This window comes from Molossus molossus, unplaced genomic scaffold (genome assembly GCF_014108415.1).
Source record: "Molossus molossus isolate mMolMol1 unplaced genomic scaffold, mMolMol1.p scaffold_m16_p_10, whole genome shotgun sequence".
In the NCBI taxonomy this organism is placed as follows: domain Eukaryota; kingdom Metazoa; phylum Chordata; class Mammalia; order Chiroptera; family Molossidae; genus Molossus; species Molossus molossus.
The window spans coordinates 80,430,893-80,435,804 of record NW_023425345.1 but is presented as its reverse complement, the minus strand read 5'-3'; the positions used below and the strand labels follow the sequence as shown (position 1 = coordinate 80,435,804).

At 42.6% G+C, this 4,912-nt stretch overlaps 1 pseudogene; it reads right to left on the bottom strand.

Annotated features, from left to right (window-relative positions):
* Positions 1-282: 282 nt before the first annotated feature.
* LOC118623781 lies at positions 283-3,295 on the bottom strand (annotated as a pseudogene).
* Between the last annotated feature and the right edge of the window lie 1,617 nt (positions 3,296-4,912).

Below are 4,912 nucleotides of genomic sequence, written 5' to 3'. Positions count from 1 at the left end.
ATAAAATATCAAATTATACTGAAAAATGCCAGCCATTGGTACAGTATGGAGAAGCCCACAAGTAAGGACAGATAGCAGCAGGTGGGAAGTGATTGAAGCTGTGGTTCACAAATGTCCACAGGAAGCTAAAACTATCCAACCAGTGGTGCCCTAATTTAGCACAAGTTGGACTACTCACTACATTGGTGGGTGGCCTCAGTGTGTTTGGGTTCTACACAGCAGTACAATTTCTTCCAGTTAAATGTTCTTGGCTTGCACCGATCACAGGGTGGCCAGAGCAGTCTATTCGTTTTTCAAAATGCTGTAGTAGACCTGATAGATGTGCTGAGACACTTCAGCATCTAATCGAGGTTTCCTGGCTGGATACATAGCTCAGCCAAGAACCAAATACCATTAGTGAGCTTCGGAGATCGGTACAGCATGTCCTGCCCTTCCACAGTTCTCTTAGCAATAGTGTAAATGTTGTTTTGCAACTTTCTGGAAACAGCATTTAAATGGCATTCCTTAATCTGTAACTGAAGTTCATTTTCATTGGAAATAGTCTTTCATGTTGCAAGGAAGACCTGGTGCTCCATTTTGCCATCTTCTACAAAAAGTACATTGAGTGGGATGAGGCAGCTGAATGAAGTAGATGATGTCAGCATTGTTTTTGACAGCCAGCTGCCAGTTACTCAGAGGTTCCATCTTCATGACCCAAGGTGTTGAGATACAGGGAGACATCAGTGGTGTATGGATGGCCAGAGGAGTGCTAGGGATGACACCAAAGCCATTCTTGTTGTACTGGATTACAAATCTGTCATGTGCTGCAGAACTTTGTTGGTGAAGTTCATTTCCATATACATGTGCTCCTGATGAGTAAGTTCTGTAAATCTCCAAGCCGTTAGCCTTTACTGCAGGTGGGCAGCCAGCCTTAGGAGCCACATATCCACCATGTGCCATGCCTGTCCCTGCAGAGTTCAATAGATCATTCAGACCATAGCAGGAGTGGGTGAAGGAGCAATGGTTGCAGGCATTGGTGATGTCAGGAAGGACTATCCCACTACCAGACTTCCTCCAGTGCTTCTGCCAAGCCAACTATCTAGTCCTCCTCCCATCTGCATGGAGGATACCTGTGGCACATTGACTGAGGGACTGAGGTCAAGGTTTAAAAAGTCTCCCAGAAGGTCACCTTGAGAGGAAATAACCTGAGGCTGTTCCAGGTTGTTGGCAGTGGTGGTACCAAACAGGGCTGTCACCTGCATCACAGATTCCATGCCTTCCTTCCACAAAAGCATTGGGAGGCCTGTGGTGCATAGAGGCCAGAGAACCAATGGGGCAGGTTGGCTCAATAAGATCCATCTCCTCAGAGATCAGTGGCTTCTTAGACAAAATAACTTATTTTTCTGTGACAGGGTCTATTAAGTAAAGCCACCAAAAAATATAGCCCCATCTTGAAGGTCAGGATTATCAGAATCCTGTGTTGCTAAAGTCAAGACCTACTGTACCAGTTCTGTGTTTCTGACGGTTTCTTGAGAAACAGCTTCACTATGGCAGCAAGCACACTGAGCTGGGTGCTTTCATCATAAACACCCTCCAGGAGGCTCTCTGGTAACCCATCTGCGCTGTCGATTTATTCAGCATATTCTCCCACAGAGTGGCAATAATACTTTCACACTTGTTGGAGTACTTGATGCCCCCAAGGACAACAATCACCTCTTGGACCACATCGTTTACTTTGGTCTGGATGAGATCAAGCAATGTGCTTCCGCAACCTTCTGCAGATTGCTCCACCTGGACAGCACACCATCCACCTCTGAGGCACGTTCCTTCAGCTCTGCCAGAACCTGAGCAATGTTGACTTGGGAATGCCAGATGAACCATGAGGTCCAGCTTCTCTAGTTCAACATCGACGGTGTCACTATGCTTCACAAAGAAGACTTTGATTTCCTGCTTTAAGGTTTCAGGTCTTTTTGGACAATTAGATTGATGTTCCTCAGGGTGACGTACTGCACCCCTGGATCCCCAGACAGCAAAGTGACAAGTGGAGGGGTCACCTTCTTCAACAGCACATGAAAGTAGTTAGAGTCTGTGGGTACAACCCTAGGAATTATTAGGACTTTTACTGCTGAAAGCACCACTGATGAGTTGGCATGAGATAACCGGGGAGTTACCAGCTCAAAGATGCCCTGAGCCCCCTGGTCATCTTTAGGGTTTTAACTGGACATGCAGTCCAGGATGGAAATCTGGCCCCATTCAGTGCACCCATTTGGGGCTGTCAGCAGCTGACTAATGTTCTGTGGGTTCAGATGGAATAAGTTGCTGACTGGGTGAGATTCACTGGATTTGAATCTGCTATGAGATCCCATGCAGTGGTTCTCAACCTGTGGGTCTCGACCTCTTTGGAGGTTGAATGACCCTTTCACAGGGGTCACCTAAAACATAACAGTAGCAAAATTATAGTTATGAAGTAGCAACAAAAATAATATTATGATTGGGGGTCACCACAACATGAGGAACTGTATTCAAGGCCCGCAATATTAGGAAGGTTGAGAACCACTGCCCTAGAGAACCAGAAATCCCTGACCTTCCACCATTTGGGCATTGATGTCATGGCTTTTTGCCAGGCAGACTTTGCAGTTCTCTGAACATGGGGATCTTTATCCTTCAAGCACTTGCAGCAGCCTCCCAGAGATATTCTTTAATCTTGTCCACTTGGAAGCACCCCATAGTTATCCCCCCTAGACCCTCTTCCACCCTCTCCCCAAAATCACACTTGTTCATGAGTTCCTTATCTCTATCTTGCATGTTAGTTCAGTTTGTTCATTAAATTCCACATATGCGTAAAATCATGCGATACTTGTCTTTCTCTGACTGGCTTATTTCATATAGCATAATGTTCTCCAGGTCCCTCTGTGTCGGAAAGGGTAAAATTTTCTTCCTTTTTACTGATGTGTAGTATTCCATTGTGTGAATGTACCATAGTTGTTTTATCCACACATCTACTGATGGACACTTGGGCTGCTTCCAGATCTTGGCTATTGTAAATAATGCTGCAATGAACATAGGGGAGCATATATTGTCTCGAATTAGTGGTTTGGGTTTCGTCAATAAATTCCCAGAAGTGGGATCGCTGTCACAAAGCTGTTGAGATATAATGACCATGTCTGGCTGACTCTTAGCATAGTTCATCTAGTAAAGATACACAAGCTTCTTTAGTTCCAAGCTGTCAGTCTGCATAAAGTTCACTACATCTGGAAAGAGAGCCAACATCCTTCCCCACAGTTATAGCAGCAATTACTTTCTTCACAGCCTCCTACCTTTTTAATTAAAATAAGTCCTTTTTTATTGGTTGTGAAGTACCTGGAGTCAGTCATGGTGTTGTGATGGTCTCCTACACATCACCTGAACTTTCCCATCAAGATACTGAGACATCAAAGGAAAGTGAGAAGGTAAATCCGTGTGGATTTTACTTTTACTCCATAATATGTATATTCTATAAGTATAGGATTTTGATCTCCAACAAGATGCATTAGGCTTCACCTTGTTGTCTCATTGGCCTTGCATGCTCTCTCTTTACCCAAGATTCAAGTTTCCATAGTTGGGAGGAAATTCAGTGGGGGTAGCAGTTAGAGTGCCTTGCAAAGTTTAAGGTGTTAAAATTTGATTGCAACTCAAATGTGCTTGTCTGAGAGGAACAAAGAGGAACCAACAGTCCGTTGTTTTCATCTGAACATAGGCTATATTATAGTTTTAATTGGGAAGCAAACGAAAGGTTTTCGAAATGTATCCATGCCATTTGATTATAAAAAACTGAGTTGAAGTTAGAATGAAACATTATCTGTGATATTTTGATCTCTGTGTGGGGGCTAAAGTTCCTCATACTTGTCTTTTATACTCCTTTAAAAAAAAATCCTTCTCTCATCCTGGATGGAAAAAAGTTCTCAGCTAAAAGGAGTTTATTTTGTTTCTGGGTTTGGAGGGAGATGTCTACTTCTGTTTATTGTTTCTAAAAAATTTTTGGCAGAACCAAGAAAAGCATTTTTCTTACAAAAACCATGGAGGGATATTTAAATTAATAAAAAGAGAATGAGAACAAATTTAGGCAATTCAAAGTCACAAGGCAGGGTATCAAAGAAACATTGCCTAGAAAGGCCTCTTTCTACCAATCAAGCCTAAATTTACTTGAAACAAATCATACATCTCTAGTCCAATGGGCTTAAAATATTTTTCTTCCCCACTAGCCCTAGTGTACATTAATATATATATATATATATATATATATATATATATATATATATCCTCCCTCAAATATCTTTTTACTTGTATCTACTACCTTCTTTCTGATATTTTTCTGTCACTTATTTAACCTGTAAAATGGTGCAATGAAATTTGAACGCATTATCTTTAACCATAAACATGTACATGCTATCATATATACAAGCTCACACACACACCTATACCTTTGCATTGGGTAATTTGATACAGAATTCCATCCAAAAAGAGCAAGCAGACTTTGCAGAAGACCCTCTTTTTTTCTTTATCCTCACCTGAGGACATTTCTCCATTTTTTGTTTAGATAGAGTGGGAGGGAGAGAGATAGAAAAACATTGACGTTAAAGGGACACATCGAGTGGTTGCCACACAACCAGGGCCAGGGACAAACTGCAACCAAGGTACGTGCCCTTAGCAGGAACCAAACCTGGGTCTCTCTGAACCACAGGCCTACTCTAACCACTGAGCCAAACCGGCCAGAGCAAGACCCTCGTATTTTTAGCTTTAAAAGATAGTGTATTCAAGGCTCTGGCCAGTGTGGCTCAGTTGGAGCATTGTCCCATACTCCAACAAGTACTGGGTTTGATTCCCAGTCAGAGAACATACCTGGGTTGTGGGTTCAATACTCATTTGGAGCACATAACAGGAGGCAATTGACCCA